Below are 13,106 nucleotides of genomic sequence, written 5' to 3'. Positions count from 1 at the left end.
CCCTGTTTTGGAGGGGTTATGAGCAATGGCCCACTCCAAACAGGGTATGACGCTAAACCTGTCGGTAACAAAGATTGCCAGGACCCTCGCTAAGTGGAACAGTGTGTCGTATAAATAATTTGGCATTGCATCCTTCTGTAATAGGGCTTCTGACAACAGAAAAGATTTTCATTCTAATAACCAGAGATAAGTATGTAACATACCCTTATGTTTCTAACAGGGTTTTATGGTTGAAAGGGCAACATGATTTCTCAGGTATACTCAGGAATTAACCCCATTTTATACATTATAAGAATGTTTTTTTTTGCAACTGTTTCAATGTATTTTTTTTTTTTTAGTGTGTATGTTTTTTATGAAGCTTATTCTTAACATAATATAACCTGTTCAGAATTTTCTCCTTTAAAGGTAAAGTGGTTGATTTTATAAACAGAGACTTTCCACAATGAAAACTCTTAGCCCCCTATGTTTTGGGCAAAGGTTCCTGAAAGAATGTGTCCATGAGAAACTGGAGCCCCATCAATACTCATAGGCCAGGAAATTTAGTTATTAGATTACATCAAGATTTTGGTTAATGCAGGCCAATGTAAATCTACATGATCTCAATCTCCTCTATAAATGAGTTACCTTACATAGTAAAGTAATTTAAACACTTGAATATAACTACTGTCCACTCAACACAGAAGTGTCCAAAGCAAGCTTTTATTTAATTAAAATATGTTAAACTTCCCCTTACGTGCCCAAACTGTTCTTCTTTATGATTTGTTAATTGTGGTCAGTCTTTATTTTATGTTAGGTTGTTCCTATAAACATCAGCATTACATTCAAGGCAAGTAAAATAAGATTAGCGAAAATTATATATTTTACCAAAGCTGGATAAGGAATTTCTGTATATATTTTAACCGTTACATTCTTTGCATGACAATTATCAAAATTATCAGTATGCAGAACTATGAATTTGACCTATGAATGCAACACTGGTAGGTACAGTGATAGCCCCAAGTAAAATAAACCCACAAGTTGTCCTTACATTAATAGGTAGTAAAATTACCTATAGTAATTTTACCTATAGTTTACCTTACATCATTTGCATTCTTTTTATAAATCCTCAAAAAAAATCTTATAACCTCCCACCATGCAAGCACAGATTGGAGCTATTATTGCATGTTTAAGCCTAAACAAATACAAATATCTGCTTCTTCAGAGTTATTAATCTTTCTTGGGCCTGACATAGAATATGGTAGAAGTAAATTAAAATGATTTTGATTCTTAACATTATTTTGTTGATAACAAAATGATTGCTATTTAAAATATATTATATCATTAAAAATAGATTTTCTACATCAGAGGACATGTCTTTGAACAAGCCTACTTAAAATTATTTAATATCAATTTTTTTTTTGTTTAGAACCCACTTTCAGTTTACATACCAGCAGGACTAGGACTAAGAAGAGTTGTCAATGGAAAAGAGAGACAAAGACAGTGGTAATAACTAGAGTTTTGTTGTAATGTGTATTCGCACTTGATAATTTTCCTTTCACATCATAATTGAACAGAAACTCATGGAGAAATAAGGATATAGACAAAAAATAAAAATCCCGAGATTCTATCCCTACCCACTGTACTAAAGGCAAAACGAATTAGAGTTGAGCTTAAAAGCTTGCCACCTTGCTTTCTAAATGAGAAAAAAAAATAAATGAATATCAGGCTGCAACATTAGAAAATTTAAATAGGTAAAAGGGGGTCTGAATACTTTCTGAAGCCGCTGTATATATACTTTTACATATTCACACATATACATATATACATACAAACACTTATACATTTATGCACACACTTATTACATATTACATACATCTATTGTATTTGATTGGACCTCTGGTGCCAGGTGATCAGGAAAGAAATTGAAAAAGAAGCAATTGACAAATCCCTTTTTTTTCCATGTAAAAATAATGTTAAGTGAAATAAATCTCTCATTCTAACAGTCTAGTCTTCAAACAATATCAGCGAATACCTTTTTTACTTGAAAGTTAAACTCCATGCCATCAGCTAAATATACAGATTTCGCTCATATAAGAGAGCTGTTATACCTTTTAAAGTATTTTTATTCAGTCCAAGATAAAAAAAAGAGAGAAAATAGGACAACAAATAAATGTTCTCTTTACATGGTTAGGTTCCGGTGAGAATAATGTTTGTGAATTAAACATTTTTAGAAAATCATCTTGACATAAAACAAGTAGTAGGAGTTATAAGTCATTCATCTAAGTAAATCAAACCTTTCATATTCAAAGTTTTTTTTAGAGGAAAATGTATCACAACACAATTTACATGTGACTAATGTTTTAATTAAGCCCAGTGTTCTTTAGCATGTGTTCAGCTTACATTGAAAAACAACACTACAGGCCACTGGTAGCATTATTTAAGCTTTGAATTGTCAAGTGAAGTGTATAGGGTGAGTAATTAGTTTTGTTTGTTGACCCAGCAAATCATTCTGCTAACCAAATCTGAAGTTCCAGGTTTTTTCACCTTTACTACAGAATTGATCAATAAGTACATCAGATATTAAACAAAAAGAAAATAGAGATGCTGACAAATTGTGGAATTGATCCTGTTGGGTTGTCTTAAAAACAAAGTACTGTCCATTAGGTAAACAACAAGGAAACAAGAAAAGAATCAGACTAATACCAGTGGAGTTTTTAAGTGTGTCAGAAATATTAAGCTACTTAGTTTGGCCATAGAGGAACAGATTTGGAAAGATTAGTTATGCTGGACAGATTGAAACTGTCCACATCAAAAAGCAAATCTCAGAAAATCTACTCTTTTGGATTGCTTATTAGTTCGCTAGTTTCATTGGCCTAGTTATAATATGGCTTATCCTGGAACATGTGAAAATATGCAGATGCCCTAACTTCGCTTGGTAATATAGAATATTATGGTATATTGATGTTTTTCATTACTGCATTTGAGAAAAGTTATCAGCCCATATCAGTTTTGTAACATTAAAGACTGGTGTGACATTGCGTTTGCTGTCTGTTAATCTTTTTCCTATGAATTTTCACCTACAAACTGAATAAAATGTCAATTTAGGTATTTTTATATTTCCTCACTTATCATTAACCACCCACCTGCAAATCTCTCAGGGCTCCTACAATAACAAAGAATGACATTAAATATAATTGACTACTAGTTTGCTTGTAATATTTTCCAAACAAGGGAGGTAGTTAACATTTCCCCCTTGATAATAACTGAGTATCTTCCTGACATTTGTACTTGTTCTTTTAGATTAAGCAGTTAATATACTGTTGGCAACCTTTCATCAGCATGCATGTGTATTTGTTGATGGTTGTCCATTCTGCTTAAGGTAACAATTCACATAATGCCGCTCTGCTAAAGGTCACAAATGCCACTAGGTATTCCCATCAGAGCATAGGATTCATCAGTTTTCTATTGCAGAATATTATTGATTTGGTCACACAAAAGTCATGGGTCATTGACCTATGCAGTGCTTTATTATTGTTTTTTAACTCATCCTACATTATTAAACACTTTGTTGGGATTGTTGTATCACTTCTAATAGTTTGTTCTGTGCTACCACTAAAAAATAAATTGATAAAGGTGGACTTAAAAAGTTACCTTTGGCTCTGCTTTTTTTTCTATATTCGGCTTTAGATATTAGAATGTTTTTCACATGCTCATTTGATACATATTTATATGTTTTTTCCATATTTACACTTTAGGAAGATACAATTCAAAATAATATTGCCTTGTATGCTTGTATTTATTTATTTTTTGTTCCTGAAATGTTTTGGAATGTGTATCATGGCTGCATTTGATAATAAGAGGATCATCCCCATAATGATTTAACTTTCATCAGCTAATCTCTGCCTGCACCAAGCTTAGGGTGGCCATAATTGACGTTATCTTGCTCTATATTTTACAAATCTATGGTGTTTGAGTATAAATGGGACCTTTTATTATTTAAGGGTGACAACATTTAATACTCCCAATGGGTACAACTGGTTATGATTTTACAAAATCAGAAAAAGAACAAAAACATTTCTACATACACTGGCATTTTGATGAGTAAGCAGATGTCTCCAAACTGATTAACCTCAAGAAGTCATCTGCCTAACAACTTCCATAGACAATAGGCCTACTTTCTGATGTAAAAAAATGGTTTATGCTTGATAAGAAATCCATACTAGATTTTCCTTTTTCCACATCAAAAGGCATCAAGGGAAAGTGAAACAGAAGTTAATCAGTGAAACAATAAGATTTTATTAAAAGAAGATTAGACATACATAAAATTACGTGCCAGAAATTCCTGTTAATCCTACTTCACAGCTAAAGTGAATATTTAAAAATGTGTGTGATGCAGGGTCCATGTAACTACAACTGATTTTTACATATATAGAAACTTCTTGTTCAATTGGAAGTAATTCTTGAATTGCTCACCAAGTGAAGGAGAGTAGCTACTGTACTTAAAGTAGAACTATAGTTAAACAATGACAAATTGTAGGCAGGCAGAATTTTTATTTTAGAAGGAGTAGCTGATGCCTTTTCTACAATGAAACATGCTTCCTTTCTTTAAAAGCACACCGAGCATCACAAGTGACGCCAGGCATACCATCCACACCAACTGTGAATGTGTAAACTCCCAATCGCATGCACTGGAGTTACGTCATTATGACATGGCCAATCAAGATGGCCAAAGATCCAACACCTGGAAGAGAACTGGATAAAGATGATGGTGTCCTTAGTGGAGAAGGAACAGGTGAGTGTAAAAAAATATATATATATGATCAAGCACGTAATTTTTTTTACTCTAAACTACCAATATATTGAATAGAAAAAATATACAAATTTATATATTGAAAAATATACATATACATATAAACAAACATTGTCATGATATATATATATATATATATATATATATATATATATATAAGCTTTTAAAGGCTACAGAAGATAGAAGAGAACGTGGATGATACAACAAACCTTTTCCAGGATTCAAATTATTTGCCAACTAGTAGAAAATTATTCGTAAGACACATCCAGGTTTGCTGGATCTCACAAGTTCTCCAATGAAAACTTATCCAGTCTTGGATAGGTTTATTCAGGCCAAAAATGTCTAATACATATATAAGTATAACTATAACTATAACTAAGAAAAACTACAAGAAATATGATACATATAATTAAATGTATCCAGAGTATCAAAACACAGACATATGAATACTAATATTAAAAAGAGTCCTAGCAGAGAGATAGCAGTGGCATCAGGAGCTAAAGATGGGTGAATTTGTATCTGTCCCTTTGCTTTTCTTTACATTAACTTAAAGATTTTCCTAGTTGAGCAATCAGCGGAGCTGTAGTATGTGTTCTGTATCTGTATACATGTCACAGCTTCTCTAGGGCTGCGAGAGCAATCAGGGGAGCAGAGCTGTGAGCATAGCAGAGCTCTGCTGATTGCTCTGCTCCCTGATTGGCTAGGGAAAGGGAAATCCTGATGATGCTTGAGCTGTCATCAGGGTTTCCTATTTCTCAGGAAATCACAGAGCACTAGAGATGAATGGGGACAAGTCTCCCCATTCTAGTCTAGTGCTGAATGGGTGATAAACATAAAACCTCAGCCAATCACAAAGCCCTAGAGGTGAATGGAGAGCCTTGTCCTCATTTAACCGCTAGTGCCTGGGGATCCCTCACTGTCAGGAAGAGTCCCATGGCTGTGCTCATGTTATAATTGCAGCTGTGGGAATCATCCTGACATTGGGATAACCTGTAAAAAAAAAGTTTAGTTACACAAACCCACACACATTTAATAAAATAATTTAACATTAAAGCGTTGTCCAATTTTTTACACATATTTTAACCCTTTCAGGGAATGAGTAAGGGGTTTTATATACCCCTGTACTCATTCCGTGAAAGGGTTAAAAGTAAAACCCTTATAAATGCTTATGTAATATGGCGGAAAATTGAGGCAAAATGCGTCATAGGCATTTATAAAAGTTTTTAGCGTTTTAAAGTCACGCTTTAACCTCCCTAGAGGTAGAAAAAAAGTTGCTAAAAGTGGTAAACTTATGGGAAGGTAATAGTAAATAAAGCCTTACCTGATCCGCCGGCGTCCCGCGCCGTCCAGCACCACAATCTCTGTCTTCTTTCTTCTTCCTTCTTCCTGCTTCTGCATGCTATGAGGAGGAGTTCCTGGTGACGTTGGTGCGTGTGTACGTTGCCAGCGGGGCAGGAAATTCAAAATCCATTTGTATTATATTCAATACAAAATACCTGTATTGAATGCAATACATTGGATTTTTATGTGTAAAACCAGTACATTGTTTTCAAGAACATTTATTTTGCAGTATATATAATAGTATATGTTGTATTATATGAATATAATAAGTTTTTTTTTTTTTTAAATTTAAAAAAAATTTTTTTTTAAATATATAGGTTTTTTAATTTATTCAATTTATTGTTTTTACATGATTTTGTGTTTCAAACTTTTATATACTCATACTATTATATTATAGTGTAAAATAAATTTTCATGAAAAGCAATGTACTCCTTTTAGACATATGAAACCAGAAAGAAATGAACCGCTAGGGAGGTTAAAACGCTTGTAAAAGTACATAAGTATATAAACTAGTAGGTATATAAAATGGTAGGTATATAAAGTGGTAGGAACTTTTATATGCGTTTTTAAAACCGTCCTTGTAGACCCAGCCTTAGCCATTTAACCATGTAAAAGAAAAGAAAAAAGGGGGTTTCTATATAAAAAACACAGGCAATAAAAACAGGCAAGGTCCATTATCCAGGTGAAGATAGCAAGGTCCATTCCTAAACTCCGAGGACAAGTCACCAACTGGGTTATAGTAGAACCTCAGAGAATAACTGGTAACAACAATGGGGCAAATGGGGCATATAAAAAAGAAAAAACCGTGACAATAAAGAAGAAGAAGAGAACAAATGAAAGGGAAAAATAATAAAAAGAATAGAAGGGATGAGGGAAAATTAGTCAATAAAAAGCAAAAAAGTTTCCCAATCCTCCCAAATCCTAAAGAATTTATTGGCCTATCCTAAATAGTGATCAGATTTTACTATATTATATTAGATGGATAACCTGAATCCTGCTATACAGAGAATTTTTATCTTCCAATGAGATGCAATGAGAGTGTGCACTGTGAGAGGTAGATTTTCAAGTTAATGGGGATAACTGCATCAACGATAATCCTAATAGGTGAGTCAGGAGTAAGGATAAGTGAGTGAAATTTGTAATTTCGATCTCGTGGCAAATCGAGCCTTTCTCGCTTACAGAACATGTAAGCGAGAACGGCCTTGTGATTCGCCATGAGGTTGTGTTCTCGCAGAACGAACGGTCTAGGTTCGCACGGTCACTGGGCTGTACTTATCAATGATAAGTACAGCCCAGTGACCATGGGAACTGAACTCAAATGAATTCTCAATGGAGAAGCTCCATTGAGGGTTCATCTGAGTTCACCTGCAGTCACAGCTGATTGGAGGCACCCGCGTGCCTCCAATCAGTTGTGACCGCAAGTTCCCATGGTCACTGGGCTGTACTTATCAATGATAAGTACAGCCCAGGGATCATGAGAACTTGCACCATGGACTTCAATGGAATATGCGAAATCGGTTCGACGAAATTTTGCGGAGCCATCGGAAGTTCGGGGAAATTTTCGCGAGACTGTCAAAGGCATCTTAGGTCTAGTCAGGAGATCTAGCAGGGATTAGTGGTGAGTAATTTCTGAGAGGAGTGGGTTGACCAGTGACCAAAAGTCATAAATCAAAGGGCATTCCCAGAAAATCAGCCCCACACAGCCATCAAGCAGGGCTTACCATGAGAATGAGCTGGTATGGGAATGAGAAGAACCACCAGGGTAGGTTTCCAGCGAAACAATTGTTTATAGATATTCTGCTTGTATTTTATACAAATGGGGAATATGTTTGCATATGTCCATATGACTGACCAGATATCCAATTCCCAGCCCAAAATTTGTTCCCACATTTCGAAGTGGTGTATGAAAACCAATTCTGCAGACAGTTGTTTAAATTCCCAGAGGGCCAATCTCCATTTTGTGTTGGGGTTTAGGCCTTTACCATTTAAAGATATTTTTTAAAGACAAGAAGACATAGGGAGGTTGTACAGAGAAAGAATAGTGGAGACCCCCCCCCCACCCCCCAAAAAAGCCAAAAAACTTATGCCAGAGCCACAGCATCCACAAAGCATACCATAATAGCAAGCGTATATTGGCAGTGTGAGACCAACAGGGCAACACCAAACTAACATCACATACCTAAGGGCAGTCACTCACAAAGGGCAGAGGGAAAAGAAATGGTATTAGAGGGATGTGAAAACCACTGGAAAGCAGAGAGCATGCAGGGAAAAGGGGGAATAAACCAGGAAAAGGAAGAGCGAGATGAAGAGAAAACAAAAAATAACCCAAAGTAGAAATCTATTTAAGATTGTCCAAACAGGATCAGGGAGCCTAAACTCTCTTGTCTGTCCCCAAGCCCAGGACTCGGGAAATGAAGGACCATAGAAGACCAAAAGACCAGGGAAATGAAGGAGATAGAAGAGTAAAGTCCTCAATAAGGAGAAAGGGCCATTGAGTACTGAAACTCTAAGCTGATGATCTGTAAAGACCTTCAAACATTGCCAAACATCTCTAGGTACTGTAGTATTTCATTATCTCTTGAACACAAGCAATTTTGAGGTTTCACATATTTCATATTGTTTTATTCTACACAACTACTACTATGTCTTTGTTAAAATGTCTTTGTCTTTGTTGTGAATTTATTGAGTTTGTTTGCACTAAAATTAATTTCACTGTGTTTTTAAAATGTCTATTTTGTTTGCAAAGTGGTTCTAAAAGGGCTCTGGAAGAAGATGTGTTAAGGACTCCTTAGGCTACTAGGCACAAGGGGTATCCATTTCCATTTTTTAATTTTTTAGTAAAATTTCCTATATGCTATTTTCACTTTTTACAGATACTGTATTTTTAGACCATAATAATTGCCACCAACTGAAAATACAGGATTTTGAGATATTACTGGATCTTGTCGAATAATTTATTACATCGATCTGAATAATGGTTCATTAATTACTGAATTAATGTCAAACTTTTATAAAAAAAAATGTGTAATCCATTAGAGTGTGGTTCTTCTAAATATTGGTTTATGTTTCCTACAGCTATAAGGTGTAAAGCTTCACATCAATCATTACACTTTGATTGCTATAAAACATTTAAGTTAATTTGGTATTCTATGTTATTTTTATACATTACAGTTGTTCATATATTACTGTTGTGTATCTCCATGGTCTTTCATATTTTTGTATGGCTCTTAATTACTATGGTTAATAACAGCTTCTTCTTTTATCATCAATCAGAAAATAAATTAGGTAAAAAATAAAGCGTTTCAGATCGTTTCAATATTATCCGTCAAAATATAGTACATGTAAACCAATGATTGTTTGAAATGGTTTGTATAACCATTTACTGTTTATTATGTTACAATATTCACAGTCCCCTCTAAAACTGTTTCTTCTACATTCAGTAATCCCCTTTAATTTCATTTTTTAAATAAAACCAGACAGTGCCTGCTGCACTGCCATCTGTGTATTGTCAATTAGAGTTCTGAATGCCATCAGGTTGGGTTGGAGTGGACCCATTACATTCACAACTGACACCCAAAAGTTTTCTGCATGTAAAACTTTTTTCACACTTCCTCTTACTTTTCGCTGTACTGCATGTTTCATATTGCACACCATCTGTATGCTGTGCTGCAAGTTCTCATTCTATTTACAACACTGTGCATACCTTATTTATTATGCATTCTTTTTTCGGCTCTGCACATTCCCTATATACCACCTTCACTTTCTGAACACCACACTGGTATTTTTTTCCACACCTCCTTGTTTTATAACCTGCACTGTACATTTATCTTGTTCATTCCTCTTAATGGCTGTTGAAGAGCATAGGACCATGACTCTATATATAAATGAAATGCTTACTTCTTCTTTGTTTGAAACGAGGGGGTGCTCAGAAGTTCCTGACTTTGCCCCCTTCCAGATAAAATAGAAAAATGAGTTTGGGGGCATATGACAGCCTAATATCTTAGTATGTAACTGTGCAAATATTAGGTCTTTGCGATTCTTAAAACTGTTTTTTTCTTTTATGAAGAATGAAGCATACAAAGCTGTTTTGGCCCATTTTAAAGCTGCACAGGACTTTTTGGTTAGGTTAGTGAATGAGGATGAAACTTGGCTGCACATCTATCATCCTAAAACCAAGGAACAGTCAAAGAAATGACGCTACAGCCACTGGGACAAAGACGGTATTCTGTTGGTGGACTACCTATTTCAGGGCTCTAGTATCACCGGACAGTATTATGCTAACCTCCTGGACTAGCTGAAGGAGGCAATTAAAATGAAACACCGTTTGATCAAAGTTGATCAAAGGGATCCTTTTTTTTGCAGGACAATAGACTTGGGCACACGTCCAACGTTGTGGCTGCCAAATTGAACACCCTGGGTTTCCAATTGGTCCACCATCCCCCTACTCACCTGACCAGGCCCCTTCGGACTATTATCTGTTCCCGAATTTGAAGAAACACCTGAAGGGGCAACGTTTTGAGGACATTTCTGATGTCAAGGATGCTGCTGAGAGCTGGCTTGCGGTCCAACCAAAGGACATTTATTTGAATAGTCTAGAAAAGCTGCAACTACGTTGTACCAAGTGCATCAGTCCCCGTGGGGAATATGTTGAATAAATGTGTTACTTCATAACTCTAGCTCTCTTCTTTCTGGGCAAAGCCAGGATCTTCTCAGCACCCCCTCGTAGATCACCCTAACAGTTATAAATGGAAGTGCAAGGTCACAAGTACTGAATATGAATTATATGTAGCAACCTTTAACTATAGTGACCCCTTTAAATATGGGATTGTTCTAGATTCTAGATTCTGCTCTTTCTAGGGTTTGATGATTGGCTACCTTCTGTTGAAGCTAAGGAATAGCGAAGGAATATGACCTTGGTGAGGTAGAAGCCAATCTTTTGGTGTATTTACCTGCTGGACCTATGGAAATGTTTGGCACCTTTTTGGGTAGCAGGCTAGGGCCAAGACAGTGGATCACTGATATGAAAAGTCTGGTTCTCAGTGAGGCTGAGCCCTATTTTGAGAAGACAAAGGAGAAGAGTCCCAGAAGAGAGATACACAAGCCTATTGGTGCTAAATTTTGAGCTGTCCCTTGAATGGGGAGACCAACCCCATGCTTCTCTCACTCAATGTCATGGATGACTAGTTCAGGAGGTTAGTTGTCAGTATTAATTGTGATTTACTGCTGTTCTACTGAAAAATATGTTGCCTACACCATCTTTCCTCATATGTTGAGTTTCAATAGATTTCACATACTATTATCTAATTCTTTCCTTCTAAATAACACATTAGCCTTTTTTGAACAGCATATGAAACCTTATAGTAACTCCACTTAAGAATGTGCACACTACATGGAATTTCAGAACCTCATGACCTAAATTCCTGACTGGTCTATTAAATATCCTAATTGGGCTACATTTTGGATTATCACTCTGTATGCAGACACATCTTCTGCTGTTACTGATAATGGTATGACCCTTCCAACTTTCTTTGATCTATGTTAAACATTTTACATTCTGAGATGTATCCTTCTCCCGTGAAGAAGAACTTTTGTGAAACACAAAGACTACTCAATGTTTGAAATAATTGGACTCACTGTATGCTTTTATAGATTTTTTTTGTAGCATTTTTCCTGAAATTATATTTATGAACATGTGTTATTCTGGAGAATAAAACTAAATATAAACAAAGAATCATATATCATTTGACAAATGTATACTGCCACAAGTAAACCCCCTTTTGGAAACCCATCTTCTATTGAGTTACAACCTTTATATTGTAAATTGTATGTATATTAGGGCCTGACAATATATACAGGGATTGGTCCCCCTCCTCCCCTCTTTCTGACTTTGCAATTTGCAATTTATTTTTATTTTTTTTTAGATTTGCAATTAATTCCCCTCACCCAATATGAATAACCTTCTGTCAACACTTTATGCTACATTACATTGCGCCACGATAATTTTTAAAAAAAAAATAAAACAATTAACATATCAACAGACAATTCCACTAATTGGAAAATGTCAGTCACGGTCTAGCTGTAAACTATTATTTGAAAGCAGAAAGGTCAGTCCTAACCATCAGTTCAGGAGACCATCCAGCTAACCACATCCTACATGTGCAAATTAGAATACATTTTTCTTGCTTGCAAAATGTGCACCATTTATACATAAAGCTCTAAAAAAATCTAGGTAGAAAGTAAAAATTTGTAATGAAGGGTGAGAATTCAAGGTGACAATTTCCAAAGAGGAAGTGCAATCCAAATTAACAAACTACCTCCATCCCTACCCAGGGCACATGAAAGGGGTGGGATGGTAGAAAGATAAACAAATTAGATAACACTAGTTGGCAAAATATGAACAAATATTCATTGTCATGCTTCGTGCTATGCTTCCCCACAGCCACTATTTATCAAGTTTCTAGGGGGGATTCATTCTGTACACCCTACTGTACATCCCCTATTCCTCATACAAACTCATTCTGTACAACTGCATTGTACATTCCCTGTGTTATTTTGTACTCTGTACAGTATATTCAATATCTTACATAATGTCATTTATCACTCCGTGATATACCTTCCCTATCTGGACCACTGTAAAGAGCATCCGTGGTTACTGGTTATTATGTAGTGTCCATTTTTTAACCACATGTTTGAAGTACAGTCTATTTACAACACCTAAGTTTACTAAAATCCAAAGCAATGAAAAATAAAGGGTCATACATTCTCCTGTGCACAAGCCTGAGGTGCAGAATGTCATTCCAATGTTTATTATACTACATGTAGTGTCTAACCTGTGACAGCCCAATGGAAAAAGAAAGAGAGGCCCGTAGCCGTAAGAATTAGGCGCAGGGTCACATGACCGGGTGCTAGGCCTAGCCCAGAGCTTTTAAGGGGTTAAGAAAAAGGTAGTGTTGCTAGAGGGGGCTAGGCTAGTATA

The sequence above is a fragment of the Pyxicephalus adspersus genome, chromosome 4 (genome assembly GCF_032062135.1).
Source record: "Pyxicephalus adspersus chromosome 4, UCB_Pads_2.0, whole genome shotgun sequence".
Lineage (NCBI taxonomy): Eukaryota > Metazoa > Chordata > Amphibia > Anura > Pyxicephalidae > Pyxicephalus > Pyxicephalus adspersus.
This window is presented reverse-complemented; position numbering follows the sequence as displayed.